Below are 14,919 nucleotides of genomic sequence, written 5' to 3' on the forward strand. Positions count from 1 at the left end.
GTCAATGTAATTTACCTTATTAATAATTTCAAAAAGAAAAGTCATATAATCATCATGATGAAGGATATCTCCAAAAATCCTATAATACACTTAATGGTAAAAGACTGAATGTTTTTCCTTTCTATTTAACATCATGCTGGATATTCTAGTTAGTGTAATAAAAAGAATAAAAGGCATTCAGGGGCATCTGGGTGGCACAGTTGGCTAAGTGTCTGACTCTTGATTTCAGCTCAGGTCATGATCACAGGGTTTTGAGACTGAGCTCCATCTTGGGTTCTGTGCTCAGCACAAAGTCTGCTTAAGGCTCTTTCTCCCTCTGCTCCTTCACCCACTCTAAAATCAATCAATCATCAATCAATCAATCAATCTTTTTAAAAAGGCATCCTGATTGGACAGGAATAAGTAAAACTATTTTTATTTGAGATAACATAATAATCTATGTAGGAAATTCAATAGAGTCTCCCAATTCCATTGCAGGTTTAGAATAAATGAGTTTTGCAAGGTTGTAGAATATAAGACCAATAGACATCAATTGTTGTCCTATATACTGATGATAAACAATTGAAATAAAAATTACCATCTATAATAATATAGAAATATTAATTAGATATAACTGACAAAAGATATGAAAGACTTGTACACTGAAAATGGCAATACATCACTGAAATTAAATAAATTAATAAAATGGGTATACTGTGTTCATGGCTCAGAAGACTCAATATTATGATGTCATTTCTCCCAAAATTGTTCTATAGATTTAATGCAATCTTAATCCAAATCCCATCAGATTTTTAGTAGAAATTGGCAAACTGGTTCTAAAATTCATATGAAAATGCAAAAGACCTTAAAAAGTTGAAAACTTCATTGAAAAAGTAAAAATTAAAAACTAACCCTGATATCAATAATTATTATATAATTACAGTAATTGAGACAGTGTAGTATTGGTACAAATATAGAAATATATCCATGAAACAATAAAGTCCACCAATAAACCTATACGTATATAGATAACTGATTTTTTTTACAAAGGTGCAAGACAATTTTGTGTCTTTAAATGGTGCTAGAACAATTGGGTATCAATATGCAAAAAACCCAAATAAACTATATTTATATCCATACCTATGCCATGTACAAAAATTTACTCAAAATGGATCTTAGGTCTGAAACTATAAAAAACTTTTTAAAAGACTTATTTAGTTATTACTTTTGAGAGAGAGAGAAAGAGATGGAGCAGAGGAAGGGGCAGAGGGGCAGGAAAAGGGAGAATTCCAAGTAGACTGAGTGCAGAACCAGATATAGGGCTCAATCCCATGACTCTGAGACCATGATTGGAGCCAAAATCAAAAGTTGGACCCTCCACCAAATGAGCCACCCTAGCACCCTCTGAAACTATAACACTTTAAAAAGAAAACATAAGAGATAATGTTTGTGGCAATAGTTTAAATGAATATCTCTTAGATATGCTAACCAAAGTACAATTCATTAAAAAATGAATAGATTTGACTTAATCAAAATTAAATATTTTTATTTTTCAAAAGACACTGGTAAGAGAATAAAAGGAGTATCCATAGACAAAGAAACTATTTTCAAATCATATATCTGATAGAAGTCTTAGATCCAAGATATGCAAAAAATTTTAAAACTCAATTATAAGCAAAACAATAACCCATGATAAATTGGCAAAAGATTTGAATAGACACTTAATTTAAAAAGATATATAGTTGGCAAATAAATACATGAAAAGGTGCTCAACATCATTAGCTACTAGGAAAATATAAATTACAACCAATGAGGTATTACTATACACATACCAGAATAGCTAAAATCACTATTCCAAATGTTGGTAACAATTTAAAGGAACTAGAACTCACACGTTGTTGATGAGGATATGATATGGTATGTCAACTTTGGAAAAACTATCTGGCAGATTTTTTTTTAAAGTTAAACATATACTAACCCTATGAACCAGCCATTCCACTAATTCATTTTCCCAAGAGAAAAGAAAACATATCCATACAAAGCCTCAAAAATTGAATGTGTATGGCAGCTTTATTTGTGATAGTCATATATTCATTTATATAAAGCTCACTACCATCCTGTGAATAGATACTCTCATCATCCCCATTTTCCAAGGTATTGTTAGGAAATGGGGAAGAGAAATCCTGGGTTATCCATTTATATTTGTCTACCACCAGGGCTAGTAATAACCCGACTCAAATTACACACACACACACACACACACACACACACACATTATATATGATAATAAAAGCACCTGCTTTAAAGTGGGCTAGGAAGTCAAATTAAATAATACATATAATGTACATAGTATGGTGCTTAGTGTGTTGTATGTACTCAATAATGTGATTAATAATGATAATAATTGTATAGTAGGGCAATGATAATCCCAAAACTATGTAGACAGGCTATAATTGAGAGAATCTAGGATGTTCAGAATGCTTTGCTAATTTTGCTATGTATCTTAGAGTAGTTAAATATAGAAAGATCTTTTTTTAAGGAAACAGTATCAAATTTTGATAAAATATTAATTCATTCTGGAGACAGTGAGTGAGGTTTGAAGCCTTCATTCCTTTAGCAAACGGGTGTATCTGTTGAAATTTGGGCCAAATTGTCTGCGTCAGAGCCTCCAGTTGTGAAACCTGTAATTCCTGATAGTTCTGCAGTTGCTTGTTGGTCCGGGTGTGAAATGAGACAACTTGGTTTTTGAAGACATATCTCCTTTTGCCAGAAGGCTAGACCTGTACTGGAATAGGCTTATTTTAGCTGGGCTGGGAAGAACAGGTGATGCCTAACCTCTTGGCAGGGTCATTAATTTTTCAAATAACTCTTCTAGCAATCAAAGCATTGTTTATTGTTGTCATTGATTGCACAAGTAGTCTGTGATCTTCAGAGAAAAATAGAAAAATATGAGCAAGTAAGCAGAGAATATCATAACCATAATCTCATAATCCCACCTATTTATTAATGCCTTAGTAGAGATCCTTTTTCCTATACATTCTTAAAAGAAACAAAAACAGGATAACAGATCCTCACATACTTTTTTTTAATAAGTTGTTCTTTTCACTTAGCAATATATTCTGAATTTTCTTTTCATTTCAGTTGGTGCATCTCTGCAACATCATTAATTTTCGTATGGACATGCAATTAGCTATTTAATCAATGCCCTAATTTTTGATATTTCCAATTATTTGAGATTTCAAACAAGACTTTGCTAACCTCTGATTCTACCATATGATTTCACAAATTAGGAGAAATTTTCTAAAAGAATTGCCTTTTCAAAGGACATCAACATTTAAAAGATGTTTTTATATATTTTCCAAATTGCCCTTCAAAGAAATAGTACCAATTTACAACTCCCACTGTTAGTGCACATATATCACTTTAAGATAAGCTCCATAAGAGAAGACTGTGATAAACTCATGTATTATTAACATGTCCTTTTTTATTTTTATTATTTTTTTTAGCATGTGCTTTTTAAAAGAAAATCTGTGAACAAACACAATGCAAATAGCATTGCTTTTTACTGGGATTAGAGTGAGCAGTTCACCGTAAATAGGGCTAGGCAGATGGATTTCTCCAGGGTTGGGGATCTTGAAACATTAAACAATGGATAAAAATAGATGAAATAGAAATGAAGAAAAATCCTACTTAAGGAAAGGCAAAGAAATCAATAATGTATTTTTGCTGTTGATCTTGTAAAATTGCTTTTATCTATCTATCTGTCTATCTATCTATCTATCTATCTATCATCTATCTATCTATTTTTTTTACAAAATAATAAAGGGGCTCAGGGAGGTCTGCCTCCACCTTAATCTTGGACTTCTCGGTTTTCAGAACTGTGAGAAATAAATGTTTGTTGTTTAAGACACCCCGTGTAGGATATTTTTTGTTATAGCAACCTAAATGGACTAAGATACCAGCTATCTTTAAATGTAGGCAAATATAATCCTAACTTATACAAATGATGAAATAATTTATAAAATTCCTAAGAGTGAGTTGTTGCAAGATTTTAAGTGAAACTGGGATCCCTGGGTGGCGCAGCGGTTTAGCGCCTGCCTTTGGCCCAGGGCGCGATCCTGGAGACCCGGGATCGAATCCCACATCGGGCTCCCGGTGCATGGAGCCTGCTTCTCCCTCTGCCTGTGTCTCTGCCTCTCTCTCTCTCTCTGTGTGACTATCATAAATAAATTTTAAAAAAATTAAAAAATTAAAAAAAAATTAAAAAAAAAGATTTTAAGTGAAACTTGGGTAAATCCTGTTTGAAAGAAGAAGAGTCAGAAAGAGTCCAAAAGCATAGGAAATGCTGGTGTGTGCTAATAATAGAGCAGTGGGGCAATGCTAATTAACTCAGAGAGAATGTGCATAGTGAAGAAAAGGGCCAACATCTCCAGGGTAGGGCAAGGACTAGGGAAGAAAGTCCAGAGGAGGGAGAAGGAATGGTTAGATACCCAGGAGGAAGCCAGCAGTGGGGTCACTGGTTGGAGAAAGGAAGAAACAAAGGGAACACATGCACTGTTAACCTCTTTGAAGGTTTTCTTATGAAAAAAAAATTAAACTTATTTATATAACAAGTATTTATATAACACAAGAGGCAAAACAAACCCAGTGGATAAAGGGTGGTTGGGGGAATCTTCCAATTTAATATGGTGTAGTATTTTGTGTTCTTATCTATTCAGGATGCCTTTGCCTTCCCACTTTCTTCCGTTAATAACCTGGTGCTTGGACAATAATATTATTCCATCCCTTTAGCCACAATGACTAGTTCAGGGATAGGCATATGACCTCAGCCAGAACAATCAGAATCCTTGTCCAAACATTTTGTAACTGGGCCGGTCTTCTTTTCTTCTTGTTTGGTCACTGAATTCTTTGGCTGTGGGCCCAGAGATGTTTGAGGGCATGCTTGCTGCTAGGGATGGAGAGCCCATCTGCAAGAGGAGAACTCTAGCACAAGTTTTTCTAACATGAATTAGTTATGAGATGATTGATTAATTAAAGAACACAGTGTTTGACATGAATCAACTACTGTTGTTATAACCTCACTTAGAACTAGCAAGCAGAGCAAGAAAAACATTGTTGGAAGCAACACCAGCTGTAATGTCTGAGTGATTTCATGCTTTGCTTATCAAAGCAGTAGGTTGTAAAGTTGATAAGAATATGTACAGATTGTGCTAATGATGATGATGGTGCAGATAGTAAAAAAGTTCACTACTGTTGAGTAAGCACCATGTATAATATGGAAATAAAAGACAATTATAAACCTAGGAAGCCTTAGATTCATACAAGGTTCATATAATGATGAGAAGTATTGGAATAAACGAATGTATGTCATTAAATGCTGTGCTTGTTGGTTATTGAAGAAAGAATCGTATAGGAAACTAAAAAGGTAGAGGAAAGTTTTATTTAAATTCAAATATATTAGATTACCCATATGAAATGACATTTTTAAGATTTTGTTTATTTGAGAGAGAGAGCTAATGAGTGACCGAATGGGGAGTGGATAGAGAGGGAGAGAGAATTTGGAGCAGACTCTGCCCCGTGTTGAGCTCAATGTAGGACTTGATCCTATGACCCTGAGATCATGACCTGAGCAGAAATCAAGAGTTGGATGCTTAACTGACTTAGCTATCCAGGCACCCCTGAAATTTTTAAGTCAAAACTGTCAAATAACAGCTATTCCAAATGATTTTTCTCTAAAATATAGAGTCTGTCTTTTGCTATGTCGAATAAGAACCAAGACACTTTCTGACATAATAAACAGCCAGTTATAGTTTAATTTTAATGTGCCTGTTTAATTTTCCAGGAACATAATCTTTCATTGCAGTTTGAGGTTTGGGAAAGCTTCAGGGAGAGGTGTTTGCAATGGGTGTCAAAGACTTCTTGACTTATATGAAGATGCTATAGAAATATACCCCAGACCAAAGACAGTAGCATAAGTAAAAGGATGGATAGAACTGTGAGTCCACTATGCCGTATTTTGTGTTGGAAGGGAAGCAAAATACATATTGTTTACTTGTATAAATGTTTAAGGTTTCTGTATACTCACAAAAAACTAGTATCAGTGGTTGACTATTTGGAGTTGGGTATGGAATCTGAGTGGAGGGGGGCAGGAGTGGATGGAAGGCTTGGTACTGAGACTGGAGAGACAATTTAGTGGACAGCAGGACTAGGGTACTATTAGATCACACAAAACCTTGAATACTTTACTACAGGGTTTGTACTTTTGCTTCCAGATAATGGAGAGCCAATACAGAATTTTCTTTCACTACAGAATTTTAAACATAAGATTGACATAATAAAATCTACATGGAAGGGGTAAGAATTTTCTTTGTAAAGAAAGAATTGAAAGAATTTTCTTTCACCCAAAGGACAAGAAATCTTATATTCTTTTGTGTTCCAAAATCAAACAAAATTTGTTTCATCGCCTATTTGCCAGAGTTTCCAAAACCCCATTTTTGTTGGAGATGGAGAACTCTTCCTTACCAACTCCCATTAGGATCATATAAGGGTTCTGGGAGCTTGTGGGTGTCTTAAAGAGAAAGTCTGAGAACAATATGTACTTGAACTTTGCCTTTTTTTTCCTACCCTGAAATAGGATCAGCTACATAATTTTCAAGGCCTAGTGCAAAATGAAAATGGAGAGCCCCTTGTTTTCATGTATTTATTTATTATTCTACCATTTTTTGTTTATTAGTGTTTGTGGGGTTTTAAAAAAAGATTATTTATTTATTTAAGAGAGAAAGCAAGAGAGTGAGAGCATGAGCAGGGGTCAGGGCAAAGGGAGAAGGACAAGCAGACCCCTTGCAGAGGTTGGAGCCCAACACAGGGCTCCATCCCACTGCCCCAAGATCATGACCCAAGGTGAAGTCAGATGTTTAACTTACTAAGCTACCCAAGTACGCCAGTGTTTGTGTTTTTAAGCATATGTGTTTATTCAAAATTGTGATTTTTTTTGGTAATTTCTTTAACTTTATTTAAATTCAATTAGCTAACATATAGCGTATCATTAAATTCAGATGTAGAGTTCAGTAATTCATCAGTTGCATATGACACCCAGTGCTCATTATTACATCACGTGCCCTCTTTAATGCCCCTACCCACCTCCCCTCCAGTGACCCTCTGTTTGTTTCCTACAGTTAAGAGTCTCTTATGATTTGTCACCCTTCCTGATTTGTCTTATTTTTCCCTCTTCTCCCCTATGATCCTGTTTTGTTTCTTAAATTCCATATATGAGTGAGATCATATTATAATTATCTTCCTCTGATCAACTTATTTCATTCAGCATAATATCCTCTGGTTCCATCTACACTGATGTAAGATTTCATGCTTTTTGATGGCTAATATTCTATCATATATCTCTCAACAACGTGGTGATTGGTGATTTTTAAAGACAAGCAATGAGATGGAAGAGAACAATTCTGGGTCTACATCTGTGGACTCTTCTGATAAAGTCAATGATGAAGTGTTTCAATCTTTTGAAGCATCTCATTGCACTCAGAGACAAAGGAGTCTGGTAATCCTAGCTGTTTTATTCCTGGGTGCATTGTCTGTGTTAAACAACTTCCACATAAGCAATGTCTCCCGCAAATTGCAGAAACATTTAACTCCAAATCAGAGTCATTTGACAAATATTTTAAACGGCGATTGGAATCGTAAAACAGAGTAAAGTTCTAGTTAAAAAAAGTCATAATCAGTGAAAAGGCTCAGGAAGCAAGTTATTTAGTAGTGTTTATTTGTTGTCCAGAAAGTAAAAGGCACCCAGTTGGTGAGAACCTAATAATGTGGGCATATAAAATTAGAGTGAGTAAAATGCTAGGATAAGATGCAATATAACAATGAAAATCTTACTCTCTAGTAGCCCAATCAGTCAACATACTGTTGACATGTAACATTATGCACAAAGAAGTTTTGTGTAATAAGTTGAACAGCAATTGCTTTTCTATTGAAGTTGATGAATCAACAGATATTACCATTAAATGTCTTATCATAACATTTGTTAAGATTTTTGAAAAGAGTGGAAATTGAGAATATTTTTTTCTTTTCTGATGCAAAGAGCTGTGCAAACAAAGCAAGACAAAGATAACATTTAATGTTTAGTCTTCATATTTGGAATCAAAAGATCTGTCCTAGAGGAACTGTGTTGGCATCTGTAATGATGGTTGGCTCCAGAAGAGGCTTTACCTCTAATGAACATAAGAAAATCTAACTTTGTTCATAACACACTATTTTCTTCACAGAGAGGTGCTGGTGTTGAAGCCGGTTAATGAAGAAATTTTAAAAGTCTAGACGATGTAACAATAATGGCCAACTTTATTAAGGAGAGAACAATTCATTGGAGAATATTTTTTAAACTGTGTGAATTCCTGGATAAAGGGCACATAAATCTACTACAAAGAGAAATCTGCTGGCTTAGCAGAGGAAGAATTCTCAACAGGAGTTTTGGGCTAAAAGATGAATCAAAAGCTCAGAGAAAGTTTTGACTACAATTGGCAAGATTCTTGGATTTAAAAGAAATGGAATCTTGTGTTAAATTATGTTGCAAAAGGAAATCCTGACATGTCTCCACTATTGATTGGGTTTGAAGGTGAAAAGGGCTTCTGCAAGTCTCACATTTTATTGAACACCACTTGGGAGAACCACAGAACCACAGTGATATGTTCTCTCCCTGTCAATACAAGGGTCTGACTTGGGTAAACACTGAATCTTCTGTTCAGCCTGAAAATATGACTTGGGGAGAAGGACTTTCTGAGCTGCAGTCTGATAGTATGCTCAAGATAAGATTTAATTTAGACAAGTTCTGGATTTCTGTGCAAAAGTGGGATCCTGCTTTTCAAGGGAAAACAATGGACATTTTGCTGAAGTGCTTAATTTTTAAAAATATGTAAATAAGCTTTTTTTCTTATTTAACAAGCATCAGAAATTGTCTTTTTCTATTAAAAATGAAATCTTTGTGTGGAACCAACAGAAAACAAGCACAGGTTTTAACGAAAAGGTAAATTTCATTATTTAGTTTTAGTTTCAGAAAGAATATTTTTAATGCTTTTATGTAGTCTGATAAAAGAGATCAAGAAGTAACACATGTCTATAATAATTTTGCAATTTTGCAATGGGAGCTTGATCATGTTGGTCAATAAGGAAATGCTTTTACACTGTCTTGAATAAAACTGTCTTAGGACTGGGTGACAGGCACTGAGAGGGGCACTTGAGGGATGAGCACTGGGTGTTATACTATGTGTTGGCAAATCAAATTCCAATAAAAAATATACAAAAAATTGTCTTAGGCCATATTTTATTGATAATGCTTGTTTTATAGTTTTAGTAGTTTTTCTTTTCCATATTGTCAGTAAATTTCACATTGTAAATAACATTAATTAAAATCAATTTACAGCTTTTGTGTAAATTAAATCTGCCCTTTAGAAAAATTAAATTTCATTTTGTCATAAGTCAGTTATTTAACAAAAAATTATATTTGTCTTGTAAGTTTTAAATATTTACTTATGACAAGGCAATAAGGAAATAAAAGTCAAGCAAGGTAAGCTAATCTTAACTATCTGATTCTTTTTCAAGAATAAATGGTTATGAGAGACTCCTAACTCTGGAAAATGAACAAGGGGTAGTGGAAAGGGAGGTGGGCATGGGGTTGGGGTGACTGGGTGACAGGCACTGAGGGGGGCACTTGACGGGATGAGCACTGGGTGATATGCTATATGTTGGCAAACTGAACTCCAAAATAAAATAAAATAAAATAAAATAAAATAATAAATGGTTAAAAGATTTTAATCTTAAATAAGGAAAATAACTACTCTTACATACATAATATACTGCATACCAACCTCATTAGCATTTCATTGAGTAGAATTTTTGATAAAAATTTCAGATCTATAGACAAAGTAAAAAAAATCAAGTAGGTATTATGAGTTAATATCTTTTATCAGGAGGAGGAACCACACAAAAATGACAGGCCAATTAGTCAAAATAAAGAGATCCTCAAAAATATATATATCATTTTATACTCAGAAGAACATTGAAGGAGCACCTGGGTGGCTCAGTGTGTTAAGCATCTGCCTTCAGCTCAGGTCATGATCCTAGGGTTCTGGGATTGAGCCTTCATCTGGCCCCCTGCTAAATGGAAAGCCTCCTTCTCCCACTCCTGGTCCTTTGCTTATGCTCTCTGTCTCTCTCTGTCAAATAAATAAATAAGTTCTTAAAAAAAGAATATTGGATATTTTATTGAATTGTTATAACTATAATTTACTGATCATGCTAATGTACTATGAACTCTAGGTAAAATAATTTTTACACAGAGGTCCTCTGAGACCTGAAAATTATTTCAAGAGTTCCTACAGAGAGAAAAGATATATCACAGTGTTAAATTATAAGGTAAATATTAAGAAGCTTAATTTATTATTTTACAGATATATTTAATCAAATTACATATTATATAAATTATATATTACATATTGAACAAAAATGCAGTTTTAATAATTTCTTCCTGTAACCCAATAGGCTATTTTGAATACTTTCAGGTGTCATACACCTACTTTAGAAGCTACTTCTCTAATGATAGAACTCTAGTCAAAACCCATTTATGTATGGTCAATTGATTTTCAACAAAGGTGACAATACAATTCACAACTGGGAAAAGAAGAGTCTCTTTGAGACAGAGAAGATGAAGGACTCCATAAAAACCTTTTTGCTTCTATTCTTGCTAGGACCTATACCCCCACAGTACTCTATACATGCCTTATAATACAAATAACATATGTCCTCCTTGTAAGGGACAAGGAATTAATTATTTCTCTAGAATAGATAACGTCTAAGGAAATAGCAGGTGAGAATGACTAGATGAAGAAATCATATGGTTATTCCAGAGATAGCCAAGTTTATGCCAAGGCCTCCTGGCTCCTGGGCCCTTGTCTTTGTTCTAACCAGTTCTGGATGCCTGAGAGGGCATGTACACTTATCACCACACCAGAACACCATCCTCAATAAACAAAACGAAACAAAACAAAACCCAGACCTTGAACAAAGACAAGACTTATGCTCTTCTCTTTCTGAGTCTCCTGGATGCTCTGTCTGTTTTCTGCTCTTAATATATCTTCAATAGACTCTGCTTTCACCTCCTGCTGATCATATTTGATTTCCGTCTTGCATGAAGCCACGGACTCTCTTGGCAGGTGCCACAGGACACCCTCTGCTCCTGCCCGGTACTTGGACCCAGCCTGCTGGCATTATCTTCAACAAATGGTGCTAAGACAACTAGATAGCCACATGCAAAAGTTGAACCCTTAACTCACACTATATTCAAAAACTAACTCAAGTTGTACCAAAGACCTAAATATAAGAGATAAACCTATAAAATTATTAGAAGAAAACATAAGGGTAGAGTTTCATGATCTCAATTTGGCAATGGATTCTAGATATGACATCAAAGGCACAAGCAACAAAAGAAAAAAATACGTAGACTTCAAAATTAAAAACTTTTGTACATCAAAGGACACTATCAAGAGAGTGAAAAAACCCATAGAAAGGGAGAAAATATTTGCAAATCATGTATCTTATAAAGATCTAGTATCCAGAATACATAAAGAACACTTACAACTCAACAAAAAATTGACAACCCAATTAAAAACGGGCAAAATACATAAATAGTGGCATAATAAGAAATACATTTTATGTTTGTCCTGGGTTCCAGTTACAAAGCACCTAAAATCCTGAGAATTTCCTGAGTAGTAGGAGTGTTTTTTGTTATTCATAAGGAATCCTTTTGAAACATTCTGGAGTTTATGCTAATGAGGTAATTAGGGTAGAACCCCTGGATAGCCTCAGGTTGAGACTGATCACCAGAAAGATCAAGTGACTAGAAGGTTGTAACTTTCAGCTCCAACTACCAACCTCTGGAATGGACAGGGTTGGGACGTGGGAGTGTGGAGGGCGGATAGGATTTGCAGATTAAACTCTTTCAAAACTCTTGAACATATGATTTGATGAGTTTTTGGGTTAGTGGAAGGATCCACATGCTGGAGGGTGGCACATGTCACATCCACAGCAGCAAAAGCTCCTGGGACCCTTTAGGACTTCAGTCTACGAATCTCTTCATCTGTATCCTTTATAATATCCTTATAATAAACTGATAAAGCTAAATTAATGTTTCCTTGAGCCCTTTGAGCTATTCTAACAAATGACTGAACTGGAGGTAGGGATCTTGGGAACCTCTGGACTTGCAATTGGTGTCTGATGTGGGAGCAGTCTTGTGTGACTGAGTCCTTAAACTGTGAGATCTGATGCTATACCCAGGTAGACAGTGTCAGAATGGAGTTAAATTTGTAGGACACTCTGAGCATTTGCTGAGAATCAGATTGCTTGATGGTGTTGAAAAACATTCCAGAATGGGCGTTTTTCCAAAGAAGATACACAAATGGCTAACAAGCACATGAAAAGATGCTTAATGTCATTAGTCATTAGGGAAATGAATATTAAAACCACAATGTGATACCACTTCATACATAGTGGGATGGCTATAACAATAATTTTCTAAAAAGAAATAACAATAAAAAGGGAAAATAACAAGTGTTGACCAAGGATATGGGTAAAGTAGAATCCTTCTACATTGCTGGTGGAATGTAAGATGGTACAGCTGCTGTGAAAAAGAGTTCACAAGTTCTTCAATAAATTAAAAATAGAACTGCCATATGACCCAGCAATTCCATTCCTGGGTATATATCCAAAAGAATTGAAAATTGGTGTTCACTCCGAAACTTGCACATGAATGTTCATAGCGGTACTATTCATGATAACCAAAAGATAGAAGAAACCCAACTATTCATCAGCTGATGAATGAAAAAACAAACTGTGATGTATCTATGCAATGGAATACAATTCAGTCATCAAAAGGAATGAAGTATTGATATATGTTTCAACATGGATGAACTCTGAAAATGTTATGCTAAGTGAATGAAGCAATTTACAAAAGGCCATGTGTCATATGATTACATTTATATGAAATAAAATCCATAGAGATAGAAGGCCAGGATCTATGAAGAAGAGAAATAGGGAATGGCTGCTTAGTGGGTGTAGGATTTCTTTTTACAGTGAGGAAGTTGTCTGGAATTCTAAAGTGGTGATGGTTGTACAACATTGTAAGTGTACCAAACGCTCCTAAATTGTACAGTTTAAATTTGTTAAAACAGTGGCTTTTGTGTGTATTTTACCATGATTTAAAATTATATAGGAGAATAGCGTTCTGAGGCTGAGGACATGACAAAAGCCAGTCCTGCAGCAAGAAATAAACATGGCAAATTTAAGGCAGTGCATGAAAGCCAACAAGGTGGGAAAGATGTAAGTGTAGAAGTTGTAAGGGTAGAAGATGAGATCGGGGAAGTAGTAGGGAGTCAGGCCCTGGATGTAGTGATAGATAATGGGCTCCAAGGAATGAAGGCATCTCCTTTGTCATAGCCAGGCTCCTGCTTTGAGCACAAGGTCTCAGCTGGGACTAGATTTAGGGTCTGTACACTAATGTGCTTGACTGAATCCTGGTACATGGACACACCCTCATCCAGAATTGCAAGGACAATTGATAAATGTACTTGATGTGCTACCATCAAAGGACAGCAGCTTTTTTGGTTTCACTACTCCTATCCCTGTATTCTTTTCTTCTGTTCCTCTCAGGTAGTGTTGAAGCTGCAGTATGACTTGAAATAATAAAAGTGTGCTATTCAGGAATGAGCACTAGTAGGATATAGCTGGAGAACAGAGTACCTTAAAGGATTTGGTTGCAGACAATGACAGAGAATTGAATGCCAGGGCAGGTGTGGTACAGATGGGGGGGGGGGGGGCGGGGGGGGGGAAGCACGGAAGGTGTTTGCAGAAAGAGATGAAATGTATTTTAGAAATACACCTTTGTGGCATTTTGAAAGATGGAGCAGGAGAGAGAAATGGAAAAGGAGAAAAAGAATTTCTAATCATAGAATATGTACATGTTTAACTCTAGTATATATTACTGAATTGGTGTCTGAGTGATAGCAATTGTATTAATTTCCCATTGTCTCTGTAACAAATTACTACAAACTAAGTAGATTAAAAAACAAATTTATTCTCTTACAGTACTGAGAGCCAGAAGTCTGAAGTCAAGGTGTTGGCAGGGCTGTGTTCCTTCTGAATACTTCAGGCGAGAATATGTTTTCCTGCCTTTTAGAGGTTGCCTGCATTCCTGTTTCTGGCCCTTTCCTTACACCTGTGTAGCCTCTTGTTTCCATTGCCACGCCTTACTACTCACCCTGATTCTCTGGCCCCTTCTTACAAGGACCCTCACAATTACATTGGGCTCATCCAAATAATCTGGTATAATCTCCCCATCTCAAAATCCTTAATCACATCTTCAAATTCTCTTTTACCATGTAAAGCAATATTCATTCACATATTCCGCGGGATAGGGTGTGGACATACCTGGGGGGCTATTTTTTTCTAAAGATTTTATTTATTTATTCATGAGAGACACAGAGAGAGAAGCAGAGACATAGGCTGAGGGAGAAGCAGGATCCCTGTGGGGAACCTGATGTGGGACTTGATCCCAGGATCCTGGGATCATGATCTGAGCCAAAGGCAGAAGCTCAACCACTAAGCCACCCAGGTGTCCCTGGGAAGCTATTATCTAGGCTAACATAGTACCAATGTGGATGCTGTGGGGTTCTGCCCAGAACCCCTGGAGGACCAAGATGCTCACTGCCTCAGGTACTGGAAGTGTTTCAGGCTAATGGCTCATAGTTGTGTCTCTCTCTAGAAATTATCCTTGTCTGAAAGGAGCCATCTCACTCAGGATTATGACCCCTTCTCATTGATAACCCATATCTAATAACTGGTCCACACAAAGATACAAAGTCCTTGTCCTCTTGTCTTGGGGCC

General features: G+C 35.7%; 1 long non-coding RNA gene across 1 annotated transcript in view; it reads right to left on the reverse strand.

The window, feature by feature from the left end:
• Positions 1-2,030: 2,030 nt before the first annotated feature.
• The window catches only part of LOC140601338 (uncharacterized), a 34,230-nt gene continuing 21,341 nt past the window's right edge, over positions 2,031-14,919 (reverse strand). The window contains exon 3 of the long non-coding RNA XR_012004357.1: positions 2,031-2,905. This is a non-coding gene — a long non-coding RNA (uncharacterized lncRNA). The remainder of the gene's footprint in view (positions 2,906-14,919) is intronic.

This window comes from Canis lupus, chromosome 12, assembly GCF_048164855.1.
Source record: "Canis lupus baileyi chromosome 12, mCanLup2.hap1, whole genome shotgun sequence".
Lineage (NCBI taxonomy): Eukaryota > Metazoa > Chordata > Mammalia > Carnivora > Canidae > Canis > Canis lupus.